At 36.2% G+C, this 17364-nt stretch overlaps 1 long non-coding RNA gene across 4 annotated transcripts; it reads right to left on the bottom strand.

The window, feature by feature from the left end:
- Positions 1-301: 301 nt before the first annotated feature.
- LOC311439838 lies at positions 302-15968 on the bottom strand. Of its 4 annotated transcripts, none has more exons than XR_014695039.1 (6): positions 15776-15940; positions 14670-14795; positions 13161-13389; positions 9251-9405; positions 2930-2998; positions 302-1109 (listed from the first exon to the last, which is right to left on the bottom strand). It is a non-coding gene; the product is annotated as an uncharacterized lncRNA (long non-coding RNA). The 4 variants fall into 4 exon arrangements; XR_014695040.1 differs by lacking the exon at positions 15776-15940 and adding an exon at positions 15640-15771; XR_014695038.1 differs by lacking the exon at positions 14670-14795 and having other exon boundaries at positions 15776-15947.
- Between the last annotated feature and the right edge of the window lie 1396 nt (positions 15969-17364).

Below are 17364 nucleotides of genomic sequence, written 5' to 3'. Positions count from 1 at the left end.
GCCTACCCTAGGCTTGGCAGTGCAGCAGAAATCAAAATTTCCACATAATATTGAGAATGTGTCGATGATAACCTTTGAGTATTTGAGATATTTTGTATTTAAAACACTTTTCTTATGTCAGAAGTAGCATATATCTATAATGGGGTGTAGAGGGGGAAGGAACATCTATGTGTTACACATGGCTAAAGCTAGAGCTTTCTAGTCTTCTGGAAAAAAAGAAATGTAATTCCTTATCCAAAACAAAGGCAAGCAAAACCAAACATACTGTAAACTTAAAACCAATAAAATGTAGTTATTGGCATACTTCAAGCTGATTTTTTAATAGCAAAATTGAGGAGTGGGTTATGTACGCAGTAATCATATAACCTGGAATCCTTCCAAGTATCAGATAAGCAAATACATTATACATACTCAGATACAAAATAATCCAGGCCAAAAGGGATCTGTAGCTTTTGGAGGTGGAGGAAAAAAATAAATATAAATAAATAAAGTTATTAAATGCTTCTTTTGTTTAGATATACATATATTTTTTCTCCCAGGATGTGAGTAGTAGTTGGCTGTGTTTTTTTCATACAAAATTAGTGACTTTCTGATTAGACATGCAGGTGTCATGTAAAATTCCATTGCAAAAACCATATGAATGGTTTCACATTCTTAGGGACAGTGTAAGCAAACAAATTACCATGGGATACACCAGGATGTGAAATTCAATGTATGTTACTTTGTGACAGCTGCTCAGCGTATGGACCTTTAGTATCTCGTTTCAAGGAAGTGCTGTCAACACAGGCTTTATGCCCTGTCGTAATATATTGAACTATCTCTGTGCTCCGTAAACTTCCAGTTCTATATTACCTTCAAAAATATACAACATCCGTTCAGTTTTTATGGTGATCCACATCTCTTCCTGGGAGAGATCTGAGCAGAGCATGCTGTTGTCTCCTCATCTTCATCTCCCATGCACATATTCCATGCTCCTCCCTCAGCATGACGATCAGGAACGTCCTGATCCAGATAACTCTCCTTTCCAGGCAAGGCAAGGCAGGCAAGAACACAATGTGCTCTCCCTAAAGCAGTGCATGACAATGCTGCTATTATGCTAATCAATAGAGCTGTAAGTACAAAACACCATAAAAGAAAATGAATAAATACACAGTAAACAAAAAGAAAATTGCATATTTACCTCCTTACCCTCCATCAAATCTCTTGGGTTTAGTATTCTTAGATTAAAAATAATAATAATAAAATTATCAGAGTAGCAATTTTTTATTTTTTTTTTAAATACCCAGGTATATTTTGAGAGCCTTTTCAAAGGCTCAAAAAATAAACAGAAATGTAGCTTTTTTCTTAGTTTCAATTCTACTTTCTTCTGATCATTTGAATTTACAATATTATCTTTTATTAAATTCCAATCAAGTAACTGAATTATTTAATTTAACTATAAAGTATCCCATATCAGTAAACAAATCCATTATTTATTTTAGAAGATTCCTCTGAAGTGTAATTTTATAAACTCAGTAATGCTTATTTCATCCTGCACACCGACCATCCTTCCAGATAACTATACCACACATTATGAAAAGATAAAGCTGTCCCATACATTACAGGTAGCTGCACTTTTTATGTAATACTTTTAAGAGAGAAGCATTAAAATCTAGAGTATGTTGAGATAACATTTTGAACTCATGGAATTTAGTTAGTTTGGAAGTGGAATATCTAGTGGCATTATCATGACAAAGATTTGTTTCTTTTTAAGAAGCTCCTCCCCTCCCATTTATTTATTTACTTATTTATTAACTCTAGACAAATAGGATGGTCTTCTAACTTCAGATTTACCTATCTATACAAGGATGGCTTTAAGGCACTTTGAGAAAAGAAGCATTATGCAAGTACTTTATGTCTGTACAAATGAAAATACATTTTTAATGCTTTATTACATTGTACTTTTACATATCTGAATTTATATCTTTTAATGTATTTATGAATACGCACCTTTCTGGCATATACCATCAGCACAAGAATAATTTTATGTATTTTTAAATACAACATTAAGAAATGTGACCCATGATTGTGAACAATCAAACTAAGAGCAGGAATAAAAATCATTTTAGAAACACTTTAAGGCAGGCTATCTGAAAATACAGCATATATTAATTTGAAAAGGTGCTATTGTTGAAAAACATAGGAATGGTGAGTAATTTTAACAGTTTAATATACCACTGCAGGCTGTTTGGCTCGGTATGAATGCAGATAAACCAGCACACTGTTTTTATGAGCCATTCATTTACAATCCACCAGTTTGCTAAGCTATTCACCATCACTGCTCTGTAGCCAGTTTTTACCAATGTAGTAGGTTTTAACTTGTGGAATCTTCCACTTGAAGGTACTTCAATCAAAACCAATTGGGTAATTTGATAGCTGAGCAATCTGCTCATTATTAAGTACTCTCTCTTGATAAATACATTCCTAACTGTATTTGGTGTTTTCCTTACATAATTATCCAAATGGTTAAAAAAAAGCAAGATTTTTCTCAAAATAAAATACAACATCCTGGTAGAAAAACACATCTTTCTTCACGTAAGCCATTTTAAAAAGCTCCCACCTCTCTGTTCTGAGGGTTTTGGCAACTTTGCAAGTGCAGGGGAATCATTACCTACAGACCCTTTCCATTGTAGAAAATGTAAGCTATGCATAAGTAGTACTTTTATTGGGTGCTATTTATGTGTGAAGGGCCCTGTGGGGAAAAATAAACATCTGATTAGGTAATACACTAGATAATGCTTTATTTGGAGAAATGGGCCATTAAAAAAAAAGGGGGGGGGGGGCAACATTAATTCTGCATTTTTCAGTGCTTGACTTTGCAATGGTGATGTTACTTGACTTTAAGACATCTTAAACTACTTTGAAAACTCTGAAAACACAGAAATCATACCTTATGGAATCTGTGACTCTTTACTTGACCATTCTTTTTCATCAGAAGCAGCAGCAATAGATATGCTTCCTGAAACAGTGGGTAGAATACAAAACATGCATTTGATTATCAGTATCACAGGTGGAGTATCTCAGCTCCATCACATCCAGAGCAAACTTTCTGCCTCCATCCCGATGCCCATGACCCCATCCCAGTCTCACCCATTCTTCTGACTTCTTTCCTCCTCACTTCCTGCTCTGGGCTCACTACCACTGTTAAATTGCACCCCATTCTGCCCACCTCAGTCACCTTTGACAGCTGCCTGAGCTGCTGTATTTTAAAGTCCACAGCACATAAAGAACAAAAAGAAAACTAAGTTCCATAATTTTCAGTAGCTTCTTTTGGAGATTTCAATTGTTATTATTTTCAAAATGCTGAGTTAACAGAATATCAGTATATTCCTTTTCTTTGCAGATACTATCTTGAAGTAGAAGGAATGCTAGAAATATTTTCTGATTTTAAAATGACGTAAAAAATGGAACAGAGGAAAGCCTATCCTAGTATTATGAACCTTTTCCTTCTTCTAAAGCTATCTATACATAAAAAGCAGTCAGTAATGTCACAGAGAGGTCCTAATATATTCCCCAGTAAGGTAAAACTTTTCTGTGACACTTATAGAAGCCTCCTTTTGTAAAGTATTCAAATAACTTTTTTTTTTTTAATTCTATATTACTTTCCAATTCCATTTTTCAGTGGTCTGTTTCTATGAACATATCTCTTGTTCTGGCAACTTGTCCACATCATTGCTTAAAACAAAGACGAATTGACAACTGGCAGTAGTGGCACCTTTGGGAAAAACATAACAAACAAAAAGTAAAGAGAAAGTGACATTGTGGCGTTTTGTTATTATGAAAGGTAATAATTTCTGACTATGACACAAAAATAAATAAAAAAAAAAAAAATAGAAAAAAAATGAAGTTGAATCTTGGAACAAACTTTGTTTTTTGACAGAGTTAGCCCTGTATATCTGTACATGTTATTCCTTGGATACCTGGTAGCATGGCCAACGTATTTCATTTACACAAACAGAAAAAAAATAAAATATTTTAAAACAAATGTTTGAAATTCTAGTTGAAGTATTTTCATGATATAACATGCAGGCAACCATCAGATACAAAGCTGTTTTAGGTGAGATAATTTAAAATGTATATATACTACTCACAAAGCTTAGTGTCCTATTATCTTCTAGAATGTCTTTCCAGTTTGAAAATTTAGTACAATTTGTATAAAAACATGGCTACTTGTCATCTATTAATAACAGTTCATTATTATTTCTCTATTTCTATGTAATCAACATGGCCTGCTATTAAAATTGGTTTGATATAAAAATACAATTTTCTCTATTTAGAGTTCAGTTCAATGACTCATTCTGAGTATGCTACATACAATAATATTCTATGCACAATAATGCAAAATTTTGAAGTACATTAACGTATTACATAACACCAGGCTAAATCAAATACAAAGAATAATGTTTTTACTTCTTTAAAAGAAAAAATGCCCTTTTCTGAATAAAATTCAGTAGTGGGAATTCATGTTTACATACCCAGCAGTGTCACTGTCAGACAGAACTAAGAAGGAGCTTTGTCTTAAAAGACCCCAGGTAATTCACATCAGATTATTTTACTATTAAAGATGCAAATTACTTTTTCATTTTAAAAGCTAAAAGATTAAGATTTTTTTTTTTTTCCCAAAGATAATTCAAGTTAATTGTAGCCTAGTACACTTTTCTGAAGAAATACTAGATGACCTAACAACTTGAATATTCTTCAGTCCTAGAGCAGATTGTAAATTTGCTGCACAAGCATTGAGCTCATGATTTGAGGTGAAGAAGCATCTCCTTGGAAAATTTAAAGGTGAGCATTAACAAGGTTGGGTAAGACATGCTAATTTTTTGTTTACTAGAGGGACAGTCATGAAAGTAAAAAAGGTCCTGAAGATCAGAGAGAAGCAGCAGAGAAGAAAAAAAATAATAAAAAAAAATAAAAATAAAAAATCAGTGTTTCATTTCCAGCAGCTTAAATACAGTTTGCAATGTCCTCAGGGGAATGCCAAAAAGCATGTTTGTGTATTTGAATTTCTTGCTTTACATCTAGCTCTGCATGAGAGAGATTTTTGGTTTTGTTATGAGAAAACAGTGGCTGTAAATCCCACAGATACAGGAGAACATTTGGAGAAGGAGGCTGAGCTCCACAATTTAATGAGTGCCGAGGGCCCAGAAGACTGAACACTAGAGGTGAAACAGGCAAGTTACAGCACTTAGCTGAGGTCCAGTATTTTAACTTTACTGGTGAAAAAAGCACTCCTTTGCCATTATCTGAGTCACCCATCTCTGAGCTGGAAGACAGAGAAATATCAGGCTTTCCTCTTAGCTTTTTCTTCTTGTCTTCTAACAAATTGACCAAGCTCCAAATAAACAAACAAAAAAATCAGAAAATTGAAGAAGGAAATACATTTAAAATAATAAGCCAAGAGCCAGAAAATCAATATGTAGAAATTGTTCACATCTGCCTGTGATACCGTCCAGTCTTCCATGAGTCCTTTACAACAGTGAAAGACATAAACAACAGCATATTCCATTTAACAATTAAAATAAAAGAAAGCTATGCTTATTGCAGCTACCTCATTCTTACCAGTAGTTTCTGTTCCATTCTCTGTCAGTGCCAGAGCAATTTCTTCATGATTATTTAGTACCGACAGCCATAATTTTAACAAAGAGCATTTTAGAAATTACATTACATGACGTGATACCTGTCATGTCCACACTGTGCAGGCCCTGCCACGACTACAGAGTGGAAAGTGAACCTCAATGTTGAATACTTTGCAAAATCTTCAACATTAGGAATAAGAAGCTAAAAAGTACTTGAGGGAACAATCCCAAAAGCAAGCTGTTCCAGCAGCAGTGCTGGGAACTTTCTGCTGGAGCCCAGGAAGGCACACACACTGAAACAACAACCCCGAGTCCTCTTTGAAACATGTGATATATATCCTGTAGCAATCTAATACAGGATGATGGTGGCTGGCATTAAAGTACGGACTAAGGTATTAAACAAGAATAAAGCACCAAAGCATTTAATACCACTGTTGTTACTTAGAGCCCACTTGAGGATGCAGTGAGGAGTCATTAGATTAGTGCAGAAATCATTAATTTTATTTTGGCAGTAACTAAAGCCTGGTAACATGGAAACTGCATCAAACAGATGGTTGGAAAGAATCTCTAGGTAATGCCCACGTAGTCTGCACCAGGCATACATACTTGTATAAAAACACAGGTCGGGAACAGCTGCAAAAATTAATCAAACTCCTCCTGCTTTATCACAGATATAATTTTGAAGTGCATTAGGAATGTATCAAAAAATATATTAATTCAGTGATTTATTTTTTTTTATGATTCTTTTCCTTAAAAATGTGTTTCATATGAGTTTTGGACTGTTTCTTCCTTTGCAGTTATTTTCAACCTTCCACTTTAAATCGCAAACCTAAATTAAAGAAAAATAAGAGCTCGGAAGAAAACAAATCCTCCAGATTTACTAGAGAGGAGAGACTTCAGTCTTCTGAAGCTTGTTTTTCCTCTCTCAACCCATCTCTGGGGTGTGCAGGCACTGCAGTCTGCCCACAGCCCCTGCCCTTTTGTGGGTGCATGCCATGCCACAGCCCTGTGATGCTCACACTCACATTTTACTATCCACTTCTCCTCTGGGCAGTCCTGTACAGCCTTGGTCCTTCCCCATACTGAAACCCCTTCCCTCACTTATTCCCTCTTTGGGTCTTTTGTCATTCATTCTTCATTTTGTTGCATCCTCTTTGTGCTCAGTTGTCATTTTGACAGACTTACAGCTCCCCTAGCCAATTTTATATAAATCCTCTAGATGAATGAGCTTCTTTTTTCCTTCTGACTTCAGCCAGGCCTGTCTTTAAAGTGTCAGCTTTGTTTTTCCAAGGCATGCGGACTTGTGCCATTCCCCAGGCCATGCCATGACTAGCTCAGAGGGGCACACTCGATGTTTCTGCAGGCAAGAAGAGCCCCCAGTCTCTGGACACATGCTGTGGGTACGGCTCATTTTCTATGCTGGTATAAAGCCAAATTCCAGATTTGCTACTTGAGTAATTCCCAGTGTCAGCTCACAACTCCAGCACACAGCAGCAGATTTTGCTGGGGTACAGAGAGACCATTTTTCTCTTGCCAGACTTTTTTTTTTCCTGCCATTGAGGCAAATCCCAAACCTAGTGGTAATTACAAAGGGAAATCCTATACAAGCCTCTTTGAGGAACCTCTTCTACTACGCACAGTTTTTGGTGCCATCAAGTAAGAAGGATATAAAACTAAAGAAGGACTACAAAGATAGTGAAGGGCCTAGAAGGGAAAAGGTCTGCACCCAGAGGGCACTGGGACAGGCTGCCCAGGGCAGTGGTCACAGCACCGAGCCTGAGGGAGTTCAAGAAATGTTTGGACAATGCTTTCAGACATAGGGTCTGTTTTTTGGGTGGTCCTGTGTGGAGCCAGGAGTTGGACATGATGATTCGTGGGGGTTCCTTCCAACTAGGGATATTCTATGATTCTATTATTCTAATTTATGGTATGAATATTTACAGTCTCAGGCGTATACTAGTAAGCACCAGAAGCACCATCTTAAATAACAGGAAAGAAAGTTAAGTGGATTGATTGGACTTTCACTATGCTCCCGTTTCAGATTTCTCTTCACTTCCAGCTTTGACTTTTTCAGACCGTGGTAAAGCGTTGACCCCTTGCTCCGTTCTGAAATGCTGCACTCCCAGTGCTGCCTGTCCATGTCCCCCATGTGCACCGTGCAGAAGCTGCTGAAGGCTGTAACCGAACTGTTTTTTTCCAACTAGAGGTCTGGCAACAATAAAAACAGTATGGCTGCAACAAAGTCCCAGAGAAGGTGCTGAATTTGGTAGTTTTCCAAATTATATTCATCTCCAATGGTAGTCTGAAGTCAGACACTGTACAAGCAAATGGGCCAAAGCTTAAAGAACAAAGGTTATTTTTAAGTGCAGTACAGTTCTCAGAGACGTGCTGTCCCACACCTTTCCACACTCTTCAAAGCTTCTCACCCCCCAACTGAGTAACCACGTGCTTAGGTTACTCTGGGGAGCAGAGTGGTGTGAAATGTGGGACAGGGAATCTAAGCACACCCAACAGCTCCCAAACGGGACATCACTGGGAAGAAAGGGGATTTGTAAGGAAAGGGGTAAGGTTGGGGTAAGGAAAACCCAGCCTCACCCTCAATGCTACAAAAAAGAATAGAAGATTAAATTCTAGCCACAGTGCACAGGTTTTTCCTGACACACAAACTTTTATAACACTTCTTAAATTCATATTATCCTACCTGAGAAAACAATTAGGCAATATTTAAGCTTATCCAACACATTCTGTCTTCTCTTGCCCCTTGCTCTGCCTGCATACCTGCAGGAACCTCTATCAGTCTGATTTTTTTCTTAATCTAAGCTTGTTTTACAGGTCATCAATTTAATTTCTCAGTGCTTTACGTTCTCTACTATTCTCAATTAGAATAACATTATATCCATCAATCCTTATCTCTGAATCTTCAGCTTTTCATTTAGCCTCCCAGCAGTCTTGATCAGAGCTTTTCAACACCTTATCAACTGCAACCATACTGATTAAATTATACCACCCATTTACTAATATTTACTGAGCCATTACTAAATATGTCCAATTTTGTTTGCTAATGCAAGTTTGTGTCTCTCTCTGATGTGAAACCAAAAACAGGCAATTCTGCCTATCTCCTGTTTCATGAAAGCCTACAAGTAAAACAAATTGTCATACTTTTCATAAAACTATAAAGCTTCCAATTTTAGGCAAGGAAGACCCCCTTTCATATCCTTTATCAGCTACTATTATGGTAATTTCTCTTATCCCATTTCTTATTAAGGAACTATTGTTTTATTAATGGTAAATTAATGAAATACAGCTAAAGAGGAGAGGTCTAATTACAAAACCACTGCAGTGGAGGTACCGCTGTCCTCTAGTTGTAGAGATTATTCTGTTTGTTCTTTTTGTATTAGCAGGGTTTCATCCACTCCCTCACTTTTCAGACATTTTCACCGTTCTTCACTTTCCTGAACCCACATCAGTGGCATTGCCCTTTCAGGCAAATAATTTTCCATTAAGCAGAAACACAACCTTGCCCAAAGGATTCAGAAATGCACCACTGCAGGACTAATGTGAATGTAAAAGATTAACCTCTTTACTTTTGGGACAATGCTGTCTTCTCTGCAAAATGTGGAGATAACACCTACCTTACAGCTGTCATTAGTTATCCATTCAGTAATGGGAAAAGGTCCTCCATCTGCAGCCGAGTACAGGACCTCTGGCTTCCCAAGAAGCACTTTGTGATTTCAGGTACCCAACAGTATCCAAGTGGCCAGCACAACTAGCTAACATCGGACTGAAACTTCAGAAATACAGAAAGAAAATAAATTAACTTGCTGCAAAACCAAGACATCATTATCACTGCTGAAAAAAAAGTATAAGAGTATTCATTACCATGTAAATTTCTGACAATAAGAGTAAAAATGCACCAGTGGTAGCCAAACCCTAGTATGTGAGAGACTTGAAAATGCTTGACCTTGGAAAGACAATGAATAATATTGTGAATATATTTGAAAAGCCTGATACACTGCTAAGAGCTTTCTGAAACCTCTCAAAGGGTCACCTCACTTCAAAGGACAGAAAGAAGAAGGACAGGAGAAGAGAAGCAAGCACTGAGTAATCCACATTCAGATCTCAACTCCCCTACTGCCTTAACTATCCATCAGTTCAGAAAGGGAATGTCATTACAACATCCCAACCTTACACCAAACACCATTCTGAATTTCTACTGAATTCTCAGTTCCCAATCTGGTGCTGGACACTGTTGAAGCCTAAATGACCTGGAGTGAGGCCTCTGTCCCAAAAAGGAGGAACAGTGTCTCTGAAAGCAGGTTTCTTTCTCCTTGCGTAAACTCTTAAAATACCCTTTTCGTACTTAAAAAGCAAACTTATTTAAGATGCTTTTGTTCTTCAGAGGCTTGTTACTGCATTTCTGTACCGCCTATTGCTGGAGGTTAGTGGCACTAAAATAAAACCAGCAGATGGGATTCTGTGATAGTTCTTCAAATTCTTCAATACAGTCAAGCATGTGTGCCTGGAACAGCTTTCACCAGCTGCTTAATGTCTCCATCAGCTCTCCAGTCAAGCATTATCTCCAGCACAAATGGTAAGATCTTAAACTCCTCAGCGTTTCTTCAGTGAATGTCTAGAACTGCCTTCATCGTAGGATCATGGGATTGTTAAAACTGTTAAGGACCTGAGGACATCTCCACCCCAGCTCCTGCCCAAAGCAGGGTCAGCCCTGAAGTCAGACCAGGTTACTCAGGGATTTAGCTAGTCTGCCCTGAAAACTTCTGACGATGAAGATGGGCCACAACCTCTCTGGGTTACCTGTTACACATGGTACACATGGATGGCTTGGCCATCCTCATGGTGAAGAGCTTTTCCCCACATCCAGTAGAAATATCTTTTTCAATTCATATCTGTTATCAAGTCATTGGATGGCTTTAAGCACCTATAGGATTAAACAGACTGAAGGTGTCAGTGAGGTTGAAAACATTAAACTAACAAATGTTTATCTTGCATTTTCATTCTTATCCTTTTTCTCTTTTTTACTGAATAGTGTCCTTCAGACATTCTCAGCATCATTAACTCTACCAGCCCCATCACACCAGTGCTTCTTGGATCATCCACTTCTCAATTCAGTTTAAAATCATTCTGGTTCTCAACATCTTAACCAAACAAGAGAAATTGAATATAGGCAAAATAATTTTTGATCAGACTAAGAAAAAGAAAAATACAATGCCAGAACCATATAATACTTTAATGCTGCAGCTAAAGAAATATCAGCGGTTTTTATTTATTTTCTTAAAAGATTAGACTATCACATTTGTGTTAATTTTCAGCTAACATCCTCTGCTACTATGACTCTTATCTGTTCTGTCAGTGCGGTTCCACTGTGATACTATATGTTTATATATAGTTATATGTAACTATATGTAACTATATATGTTTATATATAGTTATATATATATACATACATATTTATCTCAAAAATGAAGAATTCAGGACTTAAAGAGATCTTCCAGGTCACGAAGTCCAGCCTCCTGCTATTACAGACAACCATATTATTGTATGCCTTTCAAAAATCTAGCACACAGTCCTCAGTGCAATTATATTTTTCCCCTGCTAGCTAGCTAGCTATTCCAAAAATCTCGCTATGCTAATGTAGAAATACTTCTTTTTTTCCTGAGACAGATATCTTTGTTTGATTCTGTGTGCTACAGTCAGACCCAAATCTGATTGGTGCTTAATTATCTGCAGTTATCTCTCAGAGGTTACAATTAACAAAACTGCAGGACTCTCAACTAATGAGTCTTCAATGCAGTGCTTGGACAAATAAAATTTCTGTGTCAATCACTTTAAAACCAAGTGCCAGTTACCACTAGTAGAACTTTTCTGTTTATTTTTCAAATGAGAAATAATTTACATTTATCACAGTGCTTTTCCCAGTTCGAGGATATATTTATCCCACTAGTAAGAAGACCTACCACCATGGAAATGAATATGCAAAGTGTCAGCTATATTATGGTTAAATTCACATCAAAAAAGCTTTGTTGTCTTGGATATAGCAAAGTATAATTTGATTCAAAATATAATATTACACTGGCTCAGCCTGTGACTGATACAATAATTCTACACTAAATCAATACATTTACTAAATATGCAGTAAGGAATGTAAATACAGCAAACTAAGCTGTACACAGGATGCTGCTGTGATCACTGTTCATCCTCCTCAACCAGTCACAGTCTGGCTGATACTGCAGGGAACAGGTTTGTAGGAAGAGCTGCACATGGGGCAGTGCTGAAAGCATTCAGGATTCAGACAATTAGTCTAAAAAATTTATTTTAGCTAACAAAAGTAGCAATACTGTTCTATAATACACCGTATCATTGAATGTACAGCTGCACATTAGCCAGAAAATGTTACATGTTTTCTAAACTGAGACAGTATCCAAATACCATCTCCTTGGTCACAAATAAGTACTTTGACAGAGATGAGAAGAAAACAAAATATTGTGGTTTTTTTGTTGTTGTTGTTTGTTTTTTTTTGTTGTTTGTTTTGTTTTTCTTTTGTTTTATTTATTTATTTAAGCAAAAATGGTAAATCATAACATTCATTTCCTGAATGCAGAAGATAGCTTAAACATACTGTCCCAGAGTTTATAAGGAAGTATTTAGGAGATGGCGACCCCATCAGTTCCAGAAGCATTTTAAGCAGTCCAGGAATGATGGGCAGGTCATCAAAGAAACCATGCAACACCATTGCTTCCTGTTCAATTTTTCAAAATATCACACTGAGCAGCACAGCTACTTGTCAGGCTTAAAACTGCATAGTAAAACCAGCACTGTTTACCAAAATCCTGGGCAAATCAGCAGCATGTGGTTTACGGACACACACGTGCTCCAAAGGAAAAAACCTACAGAAGATGGGTGGTTGTCCCACCAGGTAAGGATGCGTGATAACTGTGCAAGAACTTGTGCACAAGCTACTTTCTGAAGAATGTCAAGCTACAAGAAGTAGAAATAGTTTCTACGGATGACAAGAGCTCAGGGAAGAAAAAGCCAGAACAGTTAAAAATCATCCCAAGGAATACAGGTTTTAAGAATAAGGTTGCTGGAGGCTAACAAGAAGTTTATCAGCCTCCCCTGTAATCATCAGTTCTGTGATTGCCAACCATTAGGGCTGAATAGGTGTCAAACAATGCAGCAATCAGCACACAAGTATTTTTATGGATTTACAGAGTAAGTAAGAAGCAACTGCAGATGCTCCCCAAAAGTTTTTATGCTGAGGATCTGTAAATAAATCCATAGGACTTTACATAGAGGGTGGTGATGGCATTTGGTAATAGGTTACAGGTTGATATAATTACCCACCTACAGAACTCTAGACCTAAAATGACATTATTTGGGTGGTACCATACAGCCTACAGAAATTAAATTCTGGAAATGAAGAGCAATGGCTAATGCAGACTAGTTTAATTTGGGGCCATCTGCCCTTCCTAGGTAGTATGCTCTTGAAACAGTGGTTCTGCACAGCCACCTCACCAAACTCACCTGACAAACATCTGCAGTTTTCTAATCCTTCATAATCATCAGAACACATGGCACAGTGGACAGTGATGTGCAAGGACTCCTTGGTTTTGCATATGGAGATATAAGCTTTCTTCAAGCTACTCCCTCACAAAATATATACACTGAGTGTATGCACATGAGGTCTGACACAGAAAGGGATGCCAAAGATCTCAGGGCTCCCCGTGTTTTGCAGAAGCCTCCCAGAGTGTAGCTGTGAACAGGTATATTTTAAAATAAAGATATTAATTTTTCTCGGTTACTATTTTTTTCTAAGAATAAAAAAGTAGAATGATAAAGGGGAAAAATTGTTAATAAAAATGAATTTGAAAGTAAAAATATCATTGTGAATGTAATATTTAATATTGAAATCACTACATTTAACATTATATAGCCCACATTTTCCCATTTCACCTAGATCTATTTTTGACATATGGAGACATAATAATGGAAATTAAATCCCATTGGATGAGATAACAGAACACAGTAGTACCTATTGTGTACTTTCTGAGAAGCAACTACTAAGGAGTAAAACCCTATTTATCAGGAATAATATATACGCATACCTTCACATGCGTATGAAAAAAAAAATAATCAAGCAAATATTGGCAGATAAAACCTATTGTATGATGATTTAAAATATTCTAACCACCCATACATTCATTTTTGTCAATGGTATGTGAGAAAATGGTTACAGAGTAACTTTTGGATAAATGTGCAAATAACAGCTAAGCCTGATATAAAAGAACATACGGTCTCTCAGAATACACTGATAAATGAATGTTGAAAGACTACAATAGCATGTCATTTATAGTATAACATTATCATGGCAATTATAATGTAAATAACATATACAGAACATTATATAATTATTAAACCATTTAAATATCACCGTAATGTTAATTATAATGCATATAACATAATTTAATACTATTTATAGTTTATCTATTTAAGACTTCTAATTCTGTTATTTTAGACCAGAACAATTCCTTATCCTTACTTAAGAGAATTACAAACCGCTTTTACATAGTTCAGAACACTTAGCCAATGGAACTTTTTTCTGTTATTTATTGGTTGTCCTATAGAAAGTAGGGAATAAAGTATTTTCAAAAAAATATATATATGTTTGGACAAATTCATTTTAATAGCATAGTATTAGCCTACCACTGGTAGGCATCCAGTCTTCATATTTCACAATACCATCTTCTGATATTTTATAGCTTCCAGCTTTCTTACACAAACAACAAAACTTGCATCACAATTTTCAGTTAGCGGTCTTTCATGTCATAAAACATTCAAATTTGTAGTGACGACTCATACCACTAGTATGAGAAAATACTTCACTTACAGCCATTGACAGAGACTTTGAAATAGCTTCAGCATCTCTTAAAAATGCCATTTGAAAAAGCAAAATATGATTAAGTAAGCTATATATATCTGTTAGATTTATAATTATTTGTAACTTTTTTTTTTTTTACTGAAATGAAAACAGACCTTAAAGTTGGATTTTTCATTTTCTAGTTCTTTGTGTTCCTTAGCTCGGTAACCCAAAGCAAGTATTTTCTAGGTAGATACACAACATTGGCAGAGGCCCAGAGTCACCTGGAGAGGCTCCCAACTCTATGGTGAAGTGGGGAAATACAAACAATAAAATCTGGAAGGAACAAGCTGCAAAACCTATTACGAAGAACATACCTACAGGCAAGGGCAAAACAAAAGATAAGACTACAACAACTGAGCACAGAGGTAGTGCTTAGTGCTAAAATTGCTTGTAAGGGGGAGGTAAAGAAGGGAACAAGACAAAAGAGGGAGGAAAAAAGTATGAAAGACCAGGAAGAAAAGAAGAATAGAAGACTCAAATTTTTGTCCAGTTGAATTTAGCCTTATGTTTGACTGTGTTATATTTCTCTGGAAAATGTGTCATGGAGATAAACTTTTTTTTTTTTTTTTTTTTTTTTTGCTTCAAGCCGGTCTAAGAGCAAGATAAAGCAAAAATAGCCTAATAAGGCAAAATAGTTTAATAATTATACTTATTTCTCTCTTTTTAATTTTATTTTTTATTAAGGAGTATGCATATTATGCTTTTCAGCTTTACTTATATTCTGACTTCAGACACTAACCCTTCTGAGCTTTTCCAAGGCCATCTGAACTTTGTGCTTAAGCCATACTCTTAGGACTCAGGTGAGTGCCCCTCTCTCAGCACATCTGCTGCCAACCAGCATTCAGAAAGAGGCAGCAGGACAAGATTCCAACCCAACAAGAAGTCATAAATTAAACTAACAGCTTGTGGCAAATAAATACAATGAGATAAAGATTTACAAAGAAGAGGAAAAAATAGAGAAAGGGCTCAGGATGAAAAAGGCTCGTTTAGACTGAATGGAACAAAAAGGTGAAGACAGGGTCAGAGATAATGACAGGTACAAACTGGTTATATCTCTTTTCCTCCTTGATTTGTAATACATACCTATATGAAAGCTAGCCAGCAACATACCAAGCTAGTAGATGAACAAGCTAAACCAAATTGTATTTTACAGTCTCTAATCACTAACATAATCTATACAGCCAATGAGGTGTGATTATCACTGCCTATTTGTACTTACAATTGTGATTTTCTTATTTATACTAATGTATCTGCACCATCAAGCCAAATTTTTTCAGTGAAGCAGTCTCTGCTGGATTTCCTTGTAAAGGTCACACAGGAAGCCATGGAGTTCCTGGAGTCACCACAGAGGCAATTCATTTAAAAAACAAAAGCTATGGATAGATACAAACCGAGTGATTAGAGACATGAAGGCTACCATCATGAAATGAATAACAAAAAGTACACTGATGTACTGAAGTGAACCTAGCAGAGGACCAACAAATGGCCATGTGATGTAGTACATAGCTTCCCAGGAGAGGACTATTAAAGCAATTATTGGATGAAAGCAATGAATCTGTGAGTATGAAGCTCATATGTTTGTATTTAAAAATAAACTCTTCATGTATTATCTGAGCTGCTTAGTTGCAAATGAACAGGCAGTCATATTGCATGGTGATAACACCTTTATTTACAGAATTTAAGGCTGCGCTGAAAGTAATGAATAAATGATGAGTCCATTGGTGAAGGCATTCACTAATTAACAAGCAGCAGCTGTTTCTTTTTTGTCTTTTTTTTTTTTGTCTTTTTTTTTTTTTCGGGGGGGGGGGGGGGGGGGGAGGTACAATTGATTAAAATTGCATGCTTCATTTAAACAGAATTTTCTTGTACTTTACCAAAGAGGGAGAGAAAACTTCCTTCAGATAGAGTAGTTGCTTTTCTGATTTATTGAACTTCTTTCCAGCTGAATACAAACTAGAAACCTATTCTGTTGCCTTGAGTATAATATGCTGATCAGAAATAAACTGCAGTAAAAAACAGTACAACAAATTATTTCAGGCCTAAGTTATACTTCCTTTGCTATTTAATTCATGTATGTATATGCACATTCAAACACACATATATATGTGTGTGTATTCAAACACATATATAACCTACAGCAAAACTACTTAAAATACATTTCTGCTTTGTGCAGCAGTGAAATATAAAAGCTCAAATGTGATTAGAAAGTATCTAAGCAGAGGCCTCCTGGTGGGATCTCAGCTCTTCAATGTAGTAAGCAAAGGCACAGTAAGATGCATTGACCGGAGTGCGAAGCTAATGAAGTACACACCAGAAACAAGGCATACATTTTAACTGGAGTAATTAATCTCTGGAACAATTTACCAACTACTGGAGAGAAGTCTCCAGTTATTCCAGCTTAGCTGTGAGTGAGAATTTGTAAAGAAACTCCTATTGCTTAGGTTATGCCAGAGGTTAGATGCTGCCTGTAATGATCTGTAGGAGGGTTTTATGCAACTTGTACAATAATACTTTGTAAGTAAAAAATTATTTTAAGCCAGCTCTGGTTACTTGGAAAGCTCAAGGATCATTACAAATGCATGAAGAAATCTCAGCTTTGGAAGATCTGCTTCTTATCAAATGAACCTGTTCAAGCTTACTTTACTGCACCTATATGAAATATGATTTTTTATATGAAATATGAAATATGAAATATTTCTATATGAAATATTCCACACAACTGTTTATAAGGACTGTCCATTTAAAGCATCAAGTACATCTATGAAAGCATATGTTTACATTTTATGGAAACTCTTCAATTGTAGAAAA

Source organism: Aythya ferina (assembly GCF_964211825.1).
Source record: "Aythya ferina genome assembly, chromosome: 7".
Classification (NCBI taxonomy): domain Eukaryota; kingdom Metazoa; phylum Chordata; class Aves; order Anseriformes; family Anatidae; genus Aythya; species Aythya ferina.
Note: the sequence above shows the minus strand (reverse complement) of the source record. Positions and strands in the feature narration are given on the sequence as shown.